General features: G+C 49.3%; 1 protein-coding gene across 5 annotated transcripts in view; it reads left to right on the plus strand.

Annotated features, from left to right (window-relative positions):
- The first annotated feature begins 244 nt into the window (after window positions 1–244).
- SLC7A3 (solute carrier family 7 member 3) overlaps window positions 245–15,494 on the plus strand; it is a 38,417-nt gene continuing 23,167 nt past the window's right edge. For 3 of the 5 annotated variants that reach the window (XM_084813531.1, XM_084813529.1, XM_084813530.1), the window contains exon 1: window positions 245–525. The gene's annotated coding sequence lies outside the window, so the exon portion shown is untranslated. The remainder of the gene's footprint in view (window positions 526–15,494) is intronic. The other 2 variants (XM_084813532.1, XM_084813533.1) reach the window with 1 other exon arrangement.

Below are 15,494 nucleotides of genomic sequence, written 5' to 3' on the forward strand. Positions count from 1 at the left end.
AGGGCGAGCAGGAGGATCACGTAAACAGCCTGGGGCTCCTTGCAAGATGAAAGAAGGCTGGAAGTAAACGTAACGAGCAACGCGTCCTCACCCGGGGCTGATGCTGCTCGCCAGAGCGTCCCTGTCGATACGCGCGTGCATGACGCCGGCGGGGCCGGCGGGGCGGGGCGGGGCGGGGCCGGGCCACGGTTACAGGGGCGCGTGTCACTATTAATTTTAAACAGGTGTTCTCCTTTCCTGCGACGAAATGGCGCTCGCTGCCATGAGCCCGCGCGCGGCAGCAGGAGTCGGCTCAGTCTCAGTCCTGCGGCCCGGCGGGGGCGCGACCGAGTCCGAAACGCGGAGCCGGACACGCGCCCCCGCACGCCGCCGCCTCGTTCCCGCGACGAGCGCGGCCGGCGCGAGCCCCCGCCCCCGCCGGAGGGGCGTGCGCGCGGCCCGCCCCCCGCTTGATACGCGCGCCGCCCGCCCGCCGCCCGCCCTCTCCCCGTTCAGCGCCAGCGACGCGCGGCGAGCTCCGGGCTGGTGAGCGGCGGGCGCCGGAGGGGCGGGCGGGAGCTGCGCGGGCCGCCGGGGCGCTCGCCGGGCTCGGGGCAGCGGCGGGGGCCGCGGCGGGCGAGCGGGCGGGCGCGCTTGGCGCGCCTTTCGCAAGCGGAGCTCCGCGTTGCGTCAGCCGCTGCCAGGCGGAGGCTCAACAGGTGCGGATTTGCTCTGCGGGGAGGTCCCTGGCTTTCCTCCCGCCTCGTCCGCGCTTGGACGCGGGCTTGGCGGTGCGGGCAGACGCGCTCTGCCTATGCTCAGAGGCGCTCTTCTTGCGACCGACCTGCCCGGTCCAGGATTCGGCACAGCTCCCGCGGCTGGCGCACGTCGCGCCCTGGCCGGCCCGCAGGTAGGGCAGGCTGGCTGGCTGGGCTCGCCTGCGCCAGGAAACGCCGCCCGGCACAGGGCTGGTTTCGTGCTCCCTCTGGGGCAGGAAGCCGGGCTGGGAGGTTGCATCACCCCCTTGCTTTCGGAGCAGGGTCAGGCTGCCGGAGGGATTATAGTCTCCTCCGCCCCCCCGCCCCCCGCCTGCCTGCTTGTTGGCATTTTGGCTCGGGGTGGTGCGGGGGGTCCCCCCCCAATATTTTTTTTGCAAGGATGAGTAAGGCAGGTGTGGATTGACAGCTGTCTGGATAGGAACGGCGTGTGTGTGGTGCCAGTAAGAGTAACTTCAAATAGACTTTTTATGTTATACTCCTAGAGGTGGTAGAGGCAATAGTTGTAATAGAACTTGAGAATAATTTTTGAATTGTTGAACAATAAACAGATGTGATCTTACTGACTGGTCGCTAACAGCCTCTTAAGGTATTGCCATAAAGTGTGTTGGTTATGAAATAATGTGACACTAAAAGGGTCTTGATGATCTCATTAGAGAAACCATACGTTATGTTGAGGGTGCCCTGCTCAGTCTCTAAGCGATCAGCTGTAGCATCCCTAATATTGGTGCTTGACTGAGCCCTGAAGCAATAGATCAGAAACTTTGGATCCAGGGGCTGATAACCTGCTGGGTTTTATTTTGGTTGTACTTTTGTATTGTAGTTTTAAGCATTCATATTTTATATTGTTTTATGTTGTACTTTACGGTTTTAATTTTTGTGAACCGCCTGGAGGGCTTCAGCTATTGGGCAGTATAGAAATGAAATAAATAAACATATTCATGTAACTTACTGCAAGCCTTAAAAACATAATTCGCTGAAAAGTTATTACAACAAAGTTATTACTAACCCCCAACCCCCATATTCATGATAACTTACTGCAAGACTTCATCCATCATTCCCTGAAAAGTTTCCCTTTTCTGTGTTCTCCTAATCTCTCTCCCCCTACTCTGATCTTGCTTTCTTGTCTGATATTTTTAACGGATTCTCCTAACTGCCCAAAGCCTGTTCTTTCCTCAACAACTGTCCTGGAATGCTGAGGTTCATCGCTTGAACCTCCTTTCCACCAGTCTAACACGACCAGTACGTTACGCACGTATTACATATGTATTTTATTTCAGACATGCATTTCCTGCTCTAAAATGTGAAAACATGTCCAAAGCACCACTCAGCAGAATGTCGGTAAGATTCAGCCCACTGACGAGAACAGGGGTGGGCAGAAGGTAGCTCTCCAGATGTTTGGGACTCCAACTCCCAGAAACCCCTGCCAATGTCAATGAGTCCTGGGAGTTGAAGTCCAAAACATCTGGAGGTTTACTCTCTGCCCACCCTTGGATAAGAGGATTGCTGGCAATATCCTCCCCCAGTGGGGAACAGAGCTGGTCCCGTAGAGGGAAAAGCAAGATAGGATGTTGTCTTGTCCCACCCTCCCATGAACTGGGGAAAGTCTCAATCACTGCTCCAGGGCGTGATCTTCCCTGGGGATGTCTCATCTGTTCACTCTGTGTGTTGCCGTTGCCCTCTCCAACACAGTGCCCTCTGGATGGGTTGGGCTACAACTCCCATGATCCCCAGCCGATGTGGCCATTTGCCATGCTGGCTGGGGGTGGTGGGGTAGTTGAACATCTGGAGCGCACCAGGATGAGGAAAGCAGCAAGGATGACGCTGGCTGCCTTCCCTTCGCTGGATCTGTGTCAGTTCCTCTGGACCGATGCTGGCTGGTTGTCCAGTTTCTTGCTTCAGCAGCAGCTGACCTCCCCACCCCCCTAAAGTGTGTGTGTGTGTAGGGGGGTTGAGCTGTGCCAAGAACAACCCTTGGCACTGGTTGGCATTTCTGACTACATCCGTTGCTTAGTTCAGTCCTGTCAGAAGCACCTCAGTGCCCCATCAGAGGAGCCAGTGCCTCCCATCCAGTCCCTCCGGATGGCTCCTGTGCAATCCCACAGATAACTTCCACTCCAAAAAGTAGTTTCAGAAACACTGTCCTCCAAAGCAGGTGCAGTTTTATGCTGGAGGGTAGAAGAGCAGCATGAGCAGTATTCTCTCTCTTGTGGGCATCTGGTTGGCTACTGTGGGAAGCAGGATGTGGGATTAGGTAGCCTTTGGTCTGATCCTGGTTCAGGGCTCTCCTTATGGTCATAGGAAATCCTGCTTCCTGAATGCATTAGGGGGTAATAGCTTCCCCAGTCCATTTGCAGACCATCCCTGCCCCTTGGCAGGGGCAGTGCTGGCATTCCTGCTCCTTGGAAATGCTCACTCTTGACGAGAAGTGCCTGCCCATTTTTCCAGTTCCTGAGGCTCTACTGGGAACAGGATGTGTGACAGAACAGGGGCCTTCCGGGTGGGGGGTGATCTTGCAGCCCCGGGATCCCACTTCGTCTGTTTTCCTGCTGTTGTTACTTGTGGTACCTCAAACTCCTGGGTCCTTGAGATTAGAGAAGCCCCCCCACACATACACATTCAGCAAGTGCTCTGCTTAATTTTGCTTCCCTGTGTGTATCTGTCTCCCCCCACCCCCTTGTGCAAGCAGTGTTGTGGTGAGGAGCCAAAGAGGTAAAGTGAGGCCATGGGCAAGCAGGGCGTGGCCAGCTGATGACAGCGGCACCCGGCACTCCTCAGTCTGTTTGGGCCCAGGAACCAGAGTCTGGCAGAGTGGCTCCCTGCTGCTTGAGGGCTTTCCTCTCAGTCTCTGCTCTCCCTAGAGTAGCCCTGTGGTTAAGTGCTTGACGTTAACTGGGCAGCAGCTTTGGGAAACAGCCAAGCAGCCCTCCCCCACTTTCCCTCAGATCTAGTTGCCTTTGGCTCAGCCCCTTGAACGTTTTTCCTGCTGGCATGTTTTTATTCCAGCTGCAGTTTACAGACATGGGTTGGGAGCACTTCCCCAGCTGGAGGGAGGGTGTTCATGGCAGAGTTTGCACAAACACCTACTTGAGTTGGAGGAAACCCTCGAATGTATTTTAGCTACACTGAGACCGGCTTAGGAAATTGAATGGAACCAGGTGTGTGTGTGTGTGTGTGTGTGTGTGTCCCCGGAGCGTGCAGTGCGTCATCTGCCACGTTTTTAATCACTTGTATGATGAAAGAGAAGCCTGTATAGAAGATGCTCTTCTTCTTTTTCCTGGTGAGGGGACAAGGGTGGTTCAGATCTTTTCTTTGGCACTCCCGTCTCAGATGTTCCTTCTGGTGCAGCTGACTTTAAAGCGGACCTCATTAGTTCTGCCTTGTCGATTAGCTCTTCTAGATTTCATGGAGTTGTGCAGACTGTTCTGAAATGCCTCAAAGCTGCAGTAGAGTAAATTGAGCCTTGGGATGGGTGAGTGGGTAGGAGGGAGGGAAGGCTTCCCTTTGGAAGCGATTTGTCTACTGGTCTCCAAATCAAAACTCTTCCTGATTTTTATATTAATTTTCTACAGCGCCATCAATGGAGATGTCACTCTGCAGGATAACATAAACAAAAGAGGGGAAGATAAGACAGTTGGGTGACTCTAGCATCCTGTCCTTGAGAAGCTTACAACCCACATTTTAACTGGGGGCAGGGTGGGGGCAGGAGGGAGGGAGAAGCACGCGTAACGGGATGGAGGTAAGCAAATGCAGTTAGATGCACTTAAGCTTGGTGCTAGCTCAGACTAAAGGTTTAGTTTGGACTAGGGTGTGTGTTTTTTAAAGGTCTGTAAAAACTTTCAGGCTTGGATTCTGGCCTTACTGGGCTGGGGTATAGATCCCTCCAATTTCTCAGCCTAGCAGCAAGGAGAATGTAGCTTTACAAATGGGAAAGGGGGAGGTGGTGGTGGTGGTAACAGTGAATAGGAAAAGGTGACTTAGCACTTTCTCCAAACTAAGGTAGTGGCTCCCATCATCACACCAGATGGGACCAGCTAGCAGAATTGTATTAGTCGGGACCCAACGGCCTGCTCCATTCCTTGCCCTGGGTTGACCCCACATGCCAGATAGCCTGTAGTTTGGTGACTCACTCAGAGGGTTCCATGTCCCACTGACGATTGTCACGCACTGTCATTTTAGGATCGCTGCTGTCTGGAACAAGGCAAACATGCCAGTGTGTGTGTGTGTGTGTGTGTGTGTGAGAAAAACCCTTCACCTACTAGTCAAGGCGAAGGCAGTTGCCTGCATGGAAGACGTAACAGATGGAAGAGGTGTTGTTTTTCCCCTTCACTGACTGGCTGATGCAACTGGCTGCCTTCGCTTCTGCTCCTTGTAACGGTCCAGGACTTTTGCCCCCATCAATTCATGCTTAGATGACTCTTGCTCTATAACCATCCCTTAGCAAGAGGCTGAGGTAAAGTGTAACTGTTTGTTCCTGCCTGAATTGGGGAAATGTGAATTGGCAGGGTGATGCCCCAGTCTATCATGGCCTGTGCTGGGCAGCTATGTTTTTCATACCGGCTCTTCTTGGGTTCTTTTTGATGATGTTTCTGGCAGATCCTCCAGAGCAGTAGGAAAGGTCAGGTGCCTTGTTTTGCCTGCAGAGTGGGAATCCTGCTTTCCAGGTGAGAAGGCATGGCCCAAGCTGCTGTCCTGTCCCACAGAATCCTGGCAGAATGGAGGATGTTGGGGGAGAGTGACAAAGGATGGAGAGCACCCTGGAGACCCAGTCCTATGGGGAAATATTGAAGGAGTTGGGTACATTCAGCCAGGAAAAGAGGCTATTAAGAGGCAATCTGATAGCCAGCTTCAAGTATTTGAAGGGCTATCATACAGATGGCAGGGTAAATTTTTTATGACTTAAAATGTGTTGAAATGTCCCTGGGAAGGACTGGGGGCTGGAAATAGGCTCCAGGAGTGCTAGAAGTTGCCCACCCTTTATTTAGATGAAACATTAAGAACAAACGTCCTGATGGTAAGAGCTGCCGGACCGTAGAATAGACTGCCTCAGAAGGTGGTGGACTCTCCTTTGTTAGAGGTTTTTTTGCAAAGCCTGAGTGGCCACCTATCAGAGGTGCTGCAGTAGTGGATTTCCTGCATTGATGGGGATGGACTAAGTGACCTTTGAGTCCCTTTCATCTATGATTCTGTGAGCTGAAGGGTGGCTGAAATAGGCAACAGTTGGAACACTGGAGGCATCCTTGAGGCATGAGTTCCACTCAAAAAATTATTCCTTGTGGTGCTTTTCCTATAGCACTCTTCTTCCAAAGGTGCACATCATTTTCTAATAAGTTACGCCTCATGAACAACTGCAGTCATAAGGAGACCACCTCTCTGTGTCTGTGTCTCCCTGTTGGGACTTGTAATGGGCATAGCAGGTGGTGAAGTTCTCTTGGGCTTGGCTTTTACTTTCCTTTTTGTTGTGGAGCAGCTTAATTTAATGGAAAAAAACAAATGGAAAAAGTACTAAAAACAACACCTCTCCTGCATTTTGGAATTTATGAAAACACCTGTGGCAGAGTCCTGTGTTTCATGAAAACCATTTTCCTGTCTTCCAAGTCCTCTCCTTGTCTTCCTGAACTCTTTCAAACAAGCAGGATATATTAGCTCAGATTCTGATTCCACCATCATCCACTTTTCCTGTGTGTCAAGCGTCTAACCTTGGTCCATCCTGTTTTCAGAGGCCTTTAAAGGTGCAATCTCATGCATGTTTAGACAGCAAAAAGTCCTACAACTCCCAGCATTTCCCAGCCAGATTGTGCCCTAAGACGCAGAGTCCCATAAGCTCTAAGTGTTTTTTTCTATGGTAATGATCCTTTTATTCTCAGCACCCACAAGACACCACTTAACAGAGAGAAGTGTGTGGCGCGTGTTTTTTAAAGCCTAGTCTATCGTTGACTTAATTTCCACAGCTAATTAAGTTTGGCTTCCAAAATACTAGGACTGGCCCAAAGTCATAATCTGAGGGTGGCCAACCATTTTTTTCATTATGGGTCTGTATTACTAAAATAATAAGCACCTCAGAAGAGCTCTGCTGGATCAGACCAGAAATCCATCACCTGCAGAGCAGCATCCTCAGGAAGGGCCTGGTGGCAACGGCAGCCTCTCCCACTGCTGTTCCCAGTACCCGAGTATACTGCCTCTGACTCCTGTGCAAGATACATACTGAGAAACAACAAATATAAAGAAAAACCAGGCTTTTTTATTGGTAAATAAAATATATGACACTAAGAACTTTTTTAAAAGAACGGTCAGCTAAGACTTTGAAGAGCGGTTAATTTTCATGAACCACCCAGGAGCTTTGGCTATTGGGCAGTACAGAAATGTATAAGTAGTACCTGATCTGCATGTTTCTTAGCTTTGTGAAGAACCTAGGTCTTGAATAACGTAGGGCGCAATCCTATTGGGATAGTCGTCCACCTCCAAACTCGGAGGCGGCCAACTATCCAATGCAGGGGCAGGTGGAGCGCAGAGGGGATCCTCTCCTCTGCACTCCAGCCGCCCTGCATTTGCAGATAGACAGCCAATTTGGCTGTTTCGTGGGGGACCTCAGAGCGGGGCGCAGGGGAGGCCACAGGGCACATAGGAAGTGTCGTAACGACACTTCCATAGTCTCCTCCCCTCCCTGCCACTGGGAACGCCCCCTTTTCTCCCACTCTGCACTGTGGTTATGAGCGTGGAGACAGGGAAGAACTGTGCTGCCTACGAGGTGGCAGGGGAGGGGGCTAGGAGCGCGGTTCCTGGAAACTGAAAAATCCTATGGCCGTCTAGACACCGTCTAGCAGCCATAGGATTGCTTTCTCCTTGTGTTTGTGTTACTATGGGCAGCAGCTTTGCTTTCTTTGCTTGTTCTGGAATATGGATCCAGATTTGAAGCTCAATGAGAAGCGAAATCCTAGCCCTCTGAAGAGACCCAAGTTAGGGCAGTGTTTTAGCCTGGTTCTCACTATGATGTCAATCCTGTTCCTGGACTGTACCACTTCAGAGTGCAGGTGTGGGCTCACATGATGGAATGCTGTTCCATATCCTCCCACTGCCCAATAAAAATTAAGTTCCTTGCACATAGAAACTAGCATAGAAACAAAGGTAATTGTTCAAATATGGAGGGGTTCAATGGTGCAGCTCCTTTACCCGCAATCTAAAGTATCAACTGTCCAGAAACAGACTCAGCAGCTCGCCTGGTGTTGGTGTAAACCAGGCCGTGAGGTTGCCTTCCTCGAGACCAGCAGGGCAGCCTGGAAGGGGCTGGAGAGCGGAAAGCTGATAGCACTGGGGAGGGAGGAGATGAGCTCCTGGCTCCTGCCAGTCACAGTCTGCTTGCTTGCTTGCCTCAGGCTCCCCCTTCTCCCCAGTAACCTAGACTACGCTGTGTAGGAGCCGCTGCCGCTGGCTCCCAGGCGGGGCTGAGGCCACACAAACTTGACCTTTTCTGGCTCTCTCTCCTGCTGAAGTGAAATTATTATCTATTAATAGGATCAGAAGAGGATTCAAACACACAATTAGCCTCCCTGCTCCAGTGGTAAAGTGGGAGTTCAGTTGCTCCTTCTCCGAGGAAATGTTTAGTTACGTGCTTTGGCAACCCAACTGCCATCTTTCTCAGTAAGCGAGGGCACGTCTGCATAGCAATTGCAGAGGGCAGCACTTTGATGTTAGGACCTCTTTGCATTCTGTGCTCTGCCAATTCTGTCCCTTGGACCAGAGTATGGCTGTAAGAACCCAGGAGCTACCAGGGTGCTCTGATGGCTGTTCTCAGTTCCAGAACACTTGAAGTTACGTTCCAATGTGTTGCTTTTCAAGGAAGCTTGCTACTTCCTATGAAGTATGGCTGGCTTCCCCAACCTGGTGCCCTCCAGATGGTTTGGATTTTAATTCCCATCAGCCCCAGCCAGTGTGGCCAATGGGCATGCATGCTGGGTGTTTTAGTCCAAAACATCTGGAGGACACCAGGTTGGGGAAGGCTGGAGTACGGCATGGTGGAATGAACACACAGACTGAAAGGTCTATCCACTCTGGCTTGCTCTCATTCCTCAGGCGCCGTTTGTGTCAAAGCTGTATAAATGGTCCTTCCAGTGCTTACTGTTCTCCACTATGCATTATTTGGTTTCCTTGTTGCACTTCCAACTCACTCTAGAAATGCAGATATTGGTTGGGTTAGGCTTAAAATGATCCACCTGTGAATGAAATTAAGGTGGTGCTGAAATATGGCTTATTTATTTAATTTGCTGCCTTTCCTTCAAGAAGCTCAAAGTGGGATACCTGATCTTCCTGCCTGCTATTAAATTCTAATAAGCCTGTGAGGTACGTAAGGCTGAGCGGGGTGACTGGCTCAAGGTCACCCAGTGAGCTTCATGGCCAAGTGGGGATCTGAACCCAGGTCTCCCCAGTCCAACACCAACCACTCTCAGGAAAAAACACACACCTCTCTCTCTCTCTGTCTCACACACACACACACACACATGTACACACAGAAACTTCTAAGCAGGTGTCATTCCTTCCGTCTTGTGTGGTGAATGCTTCCCTGTGATTTTCCTTCTCATGAGTGGCACTATTTCTCGAGAGCTCTTCTCTTCCCCTTTGTTCTCTTCACAGATTTTTCTTCCATTCCCTTTTCTGTTTGTCATGCCCTGGTCCATGGCACTCGTCTGCTGTTGCCACTGGCACCAAGGGCTTGCACCTGCAGAACATGCCCCTTGAAACGTTCCTCCAAGAATGTTCCAGCTCCTCTATTGAACACCTGCACTGCTAGCAGGGTGGTGGGGCAGAGTACTGGCGATCCAACCCACATTGTGGGACGTGCCTCTTTGGTTTGCATCTCTCTAAGGGCTGCATCTGACTACTGTGTCTCTCCAGGCTTCGGCGTTAATTCTAAGGCACTGCAGCACATAACCTTTTTTGGCCCTGTGTAGAGCAGTTCCCGTTATCCATGAGGCTAGCACCCATGTCCAATCTCATATAACTTGCTGGTTCTCAAACAGCTGTCTACCCACCCTCAATATGTCCTCGATGTGGAATCAATGAATTGGACACAATCCTAGTTTGCTGTCACTTGGCAGCTTTCTGCACCCGTATGGTTTCCCTCCGAGTGCATCAAGCTGTGTGGCTGGCGAATGAGTTTTGCACTGGTGTCTTTATGAATTTGCTTCTTTTTACTTACACCAAAAGGCCTCCTAAGCAGCTTAGCCTGCTTTTTGCCACGTCTTTACTGCTTCCAGGCAGTTCTGCTTCCATCCCCATAAGTCTGTTCTTGCTAGAATCTTGTGCCCCTCCCTGGCAAAGCATCTTGTCCTCCATTGCTTCAGCAGGCAGGGGACTCCTGTCCGACTGACCAGCACTGGACTGTTTCTAAGGCAGATTTCAAGGGCTGGAGCACAGCAGGTTTGCTTTTGTCTCTCTGGAAACAACAGTGTCCACACCAGCCTGTAACTGCTGAGTGTGGATGAAGTCAGAAAGGAAAAACAAACTATCACTGCTGGCTTTTGTAAGCTGTGTGCTTGTGACATTTCTCCTGTTGCACTGGAGTGTGTGATCCTGAATTTTCATGCTAGGCTTGATTGCAGGGAGGGAAGCAGGGGCTGGGGGAGGAAATTAACTGTTTGTGTTGGGGTCCTCCCCTCCCTGAGCCTTGGTAACGTCTGGCATTGGTTGTACAGGCACTTTGGTTTGTAGGAAGAAGTGAACTCCAATAGCCAGAGGGCAAAAGCTTCATACTTCTGTTTGCACAGATCGTCCTGGGCGCTGTTCCCACAACAGTTTTGTTCTGCTCAGCTCCAGCCTTGAAAAATGTGCTTCCCCAGAGAGCTTTTGGAATTGTCTTCTGCCCTGCTAGAAACAGAGGGTTTGCATTCCTTTGGTTGATCATGCTCATCCATCACGGTGACATTTTTTTCTTGATGGTCAGGAACCTGGGGCAGTGTTCATTTGATTCCCAGGCTCTGGTAGCACTCTTTCCTGCATCAGTAACTAGATGCTTCTTCCTTAAAGTTTTGGCTCAAAAGGGTAAGCTCTGGGAATTTCCACCAAAAGAACCGGTGCATACATCATCACACACCCCAGTGGTGGCTGGAGGTTTCAATAAGCCTTATATATGTATATCTTCATAAAGCTTCAGCTCTCCAATTGGATGACATTTTGTTCCTATTCAGTCTCTCTCAAGGGGCAAGGAAGAAAAGGAAGTTAATCTGGGCTAAATCAAATTAATTTAGAACTAGCTTTTCCCTTTGTTGGTCCATATCTGGCTTTCTGGACCCATTAATTCAGGGGTGGGCAATTTGTGGCCTTCTAGATATTTTGACCTACAGATTCCATCAGCCTTAGCCAGCATAGCCAATGGTGAGAGATATTGGGTGTTGGAGGTCAAAACATCGGGAGGGCTACAAGTTGCCCACCTTTCCTTTAATTGCTGCGTTTTGGCTGGTGTTGCTTCTCTGATTTCTTCTGCCAACCACACAACTATTAACAGCATGGGACTTACTTTTTGATTGCACATTGGCAAACCCTGGTCTTTGTGCCCTCGCATTTCTGGGCTCCTCCAGGATGCACAGAAGTATCTTTTTCCCCAGATAGCAGATGACAGAGGTGGCCATTAATCTCCATAGATCAGTGCTGCGGAAAGAGGAAACAAGCAAGGCTTGGCTTTGCTTGGCTTTCTGACAGCGCCATTAATCAGTCTGATGAACTGACTGGATGGATGGCACCTCTGTTGATTCCCTAAGGCAGAACAGAGAACAGAAGGCAATGGTAGTTCTGCTGTTGGCTGATCATAAAGAACAAGATGGTGCACCGCATCCTCGCCCCATAACAGGAGTGCTCCTGACTGTTCAAGTTTCCAGCCCTGGAATGCTCCCTTCCAGGATATTATAAGCTGTACAGGGCTCAAGCACGCCAGTTCACTCCCCAGTTTTCTGCTCTTTTTCTCATTTCTTTTCCTAGGAGCTGCACTGAGCAGACTTATCCTCATTTGGATTTTTTTTGCCTCTTTGAGTTTAAATAAAAAAAGTTTTGTACTTTTGCATATCTCAGGGCTCACCTGAGGGTTTCTGAAGTGGACCAGTTTCGGCTCTAGTCCTGTCAGCACTCAGCCACCTGAGTTCACTATTAGAGGGAATAACTGGGGCCCTGCAACAAAATACTGCAGTATGGAGCTCTTGTGCGCAAGGTTCCAGCCACTCCACTCCATACCACCACCGCCTCTGTCCTGTACTCCATCCCCTCCCTGCCAGTCAGTCAGCATTCTGTACCCACTGAACATGCTCAGTCCTCACTGGCGTGTTTTGGGGGATTTTTTTCAAATTGTTCGTGCTCAATCCCTGCTACATTCAGTTATTTGATTTCTCCATTGCGGTCTATGGGCAGCTCTCACCACCATCCTGGGGACATTTAAAAATAGCTTTTCAGTGTGAACCAGTAAATGACCTATCCAAACAATGGCACGGTTCTGTCAACCCTTTTTATCTCTACATGTCTCAACTTTCTCCAGCCACTCGATTTTATTTCCCCTACCTCTCAGTTGTAGGGGATTTTTCTCTCTCAGTCTGTCAGCATTCCATGCCACTGAGTTACCATTGGGCTATTTCAGGGGGTCTTCCCCTTAGAGGGGTTTCTTTTAAGATTTTTCATAGCTCTGCACATCTCAGGGTTATTCTGAGTTGGCGGAGACTTTCTTCTTGTGTGTGGGTGGCGCAGTTCTGGCTATATTCAAATGAGCATGGTCCCAGGGCATAGTCTGAAGTCACATGAGGCAGCCACCTTGCTGAAGCTAAGCAGGTTTGGGTCTGGTCAGTGCTTGGAGGGGGGACTACCTGGGAACCACATGTAGCCACCTTGAGTTCCATGATGGAAGAAAAGTGGGGTATAAATGGAATGAGTGAATGTATGAATGAGCACAGAAAAACTTGCATTGGTATATATATGATTGAGCTGGGGGAAGAGATGTTGTCACTAGTAAAAATATAAGTAACTATCTCCCATTTGCAATTGCTGCAGTTGGTAGATATTCAGTGTGGTGTAGTGGTTGAAGCGCTGAACTAGGGCTGGGGAGACCCAGGTTCTAGTCCCCACTTGGCCATAAAGTTCACTGGGTGAGTTTGGGCCAGTCACTGACTCTCAACCTAATCTACCTCACAGGGTTGTTGTAAAGACAAAATGGAAAGGAAGAGGATCACGTATGCTGCCTTGGGCTCCTTGGAGAAAAGGGCGAGATATAAATGTAATAAATAAATATGCCTTGATGGTCCTGTAAACATTGTTTTTATTTATTTAAAAGATTTATATGCCACCTTTAAAAACTCTCCTATGTTGGCTTCCAAAGTAAAACATAAACAATAAACTTAAAACATTAATAAGAACCAGGGATAACAAACAATTTTCAAAAGCAAACAATTTCCAAAAATATCCAGCCCAGGGAAATACTAGCAGCCAATACATGAAGCTAAATAAAGCCAACGACAGCCCAATAAACGTCTTACGAAAGCCTGTCATGATGGGGCTTGGTTGTGCATTCCACAGATATGGGGCCATGGCTGAAAATGCCCCCTCCCTTCTGCCCACCAACCTAGTTGTTCTTATCAGTAGGCACATGAGAAGGGCCAGAGGTTTCCAACAGTAAAGTCAGGACTGTGAGGCCTTATTTTTGTCCTGCCATGTCTAATGCTGCCCTCAGGGTCTCATCCAGCCTGGCCTGTAGCTGGGTGAGCTAGAGGAAAGTTTGTTCTGTTGTCTTTTAACCAACTTTAAGCCAGCTTTGGTTAATAGCTGATGGTGCCTTCCTGACTTCTTATCCAATGAACAACTTGTGTAAACAACATTAATCCTCGTAGTGTCCTGAGATCTGCTATTTGCTAACAGTTGTGGACGTCGGCAGCACGCGTGGATGTAATGTATAACCGCAGTCGGTTTTGCTCATAAGCTGGACTCTGACATTTCTAACAAACATTCTCCTTCAGTACTTTTGGGTTCAGACTGTCATGTGGCTGCAGTCAGTGTATGGCCTCTCTGAATTATAGCCTTAGGTTGTCTGAAGTGCTGTGTCTTATGATGAAAGTCTAAGGTCTGTTCTTTCCTTTCCATGAAGATGACAAACTAAGCAGATGTGGCAACATGAGTACCTAGAGCTGCAGCCTGACTTATTTGATGTGGGGGAGTGCCTGTGAAAATTCTCACCCCTGGGCTTATTTTATTTATTTAAAAGGTTTATAAGCCACATTTTATGGCAAACCTTCCCAAGGCGGCATACAACATTTAAATCCACAAAACAATAATAGAATCATAGAATCATAGAATAGTAGGGTTGGAAGGGGCCTACAAGGCCATCGAGTCCAACCCCCTGCTCAAGGCAGGAATCCAGGTCAGAGCATCCCTGACAGATGGCTGTCCAGCCTCGTCCTGAATGCCTCCAGTGTGGGAGAGCCCACCACCTCCCCAGGGAATTGGTTCCATTGTCGTATTGCTCTAACAGTCAGGAAGTTTCTCCTGATGTTCAGCCGGAATCTGGCTTCCTGTAACCTCAGCCAGTTACTCCATGTCCTGCACTCCGGGATGATCAAGAAGAGATGCTGGCCTTCCTCTCTGTGACAATCTTTCAAGTACTTGAAGAGCGCTATCATATCTCCCCTCAGTCTTCTCTTCTAAGGGCTAAACATGCCCAGTTCTTTCAGTCTCTCCTCATAGGGCTTTGTTTCCAGTCCCCTGATCATCTCTGTTGCCCTCCTCTGAACCCTCTCCAGTTTGTCTGCATCCTTCTTAAAGTGTGGTGCCCAGAACTGGACACAGTACTCCAGATGAGGCCTAACCAGTGCTGAGTAGAGGGGAACTAGTACTTCCCGGGATTTGGGAGCTATGCTTCTATTAATGCAGCCCAAAAGAGCATTGGCCTTTTTTGCAGCCACATCACTTTGTTGGCTCATATTCAGCTTGTGATGGACAACAATTCCAAGATCCTTCTCGCTTGTAGTGTTGTTGATCCACGTATCCCCCATCTTGTAACTGTGCATTTGGTTTCTTTTTCCAATGATAAAAACAATGTTGATAAAAGATCAAAATTAACAATAAAAACCAGGTAGCACCATATACACAACGGTACCCAGTCAAGTCCTAACTCAATTACAGGTCAAGGTAAACAGGCAAGTCTTTAGGGCCTCTTGAAGGCATACAATGATGGGACCTGGGAGTCATCATCTGGAACAGAGTTCCACAGGCAGGGAGTAATGACTGAGAAGTCCTTATCCCTTGCACCTGGCAGCTCTTACATGTAAGCAGGGCCTCAGATGCTGATCTCAGAAAGCAGGCAGTGAAGGTGGTCCTTCAAGGGACCTGGATCCAAACCATGTAAGGCTTTAAAGACCCGTACCAGAACTTTAAATGGAACCCCCAAACACCTTGGCAACCAGTGCAGCTGGTACAATAAAGGTGCTGCATGATCTGACTGCCTAGCACCTTCTAGTGCTCTAGAGATTGCATTTTATATGAGTTGGGCTTAGAGGTTACTTAGTTTCGGGAACCTGGACTGATTATGTGCTTTGGAACAGTTACTCTCTGTGTGCTTGCTTCTGCAGCCAATAACAATACTTGCTTCACCTAAAGATTATGAATAAGCAGACTTAAGTCCTGTCTCTAAAAGGAACTGGCCCTGAAAGGCTGAGCCTCATCACTCAGGTGAGAGGGAGTGAAATGCCACCTGTGAGGCTCTGTTGGAGCCCAAGTGTG

The sequence above is a fragment of the Heloderma suspectum genome, chromosome 9 (assembly GCF_057233095.1).
Source record: "Heloderma suspectum isolate Gila_16-S chromosome 9, 16-S_ref, whole genome shotgun sequence".
Classification (NCBI taxonomy): domain Eukaryota; kingdom Metazoa; phylum Chordata; class Lepidosauria; order Squamata; family Helodermatidae; genus Heloderma; species Heloderma suspectum.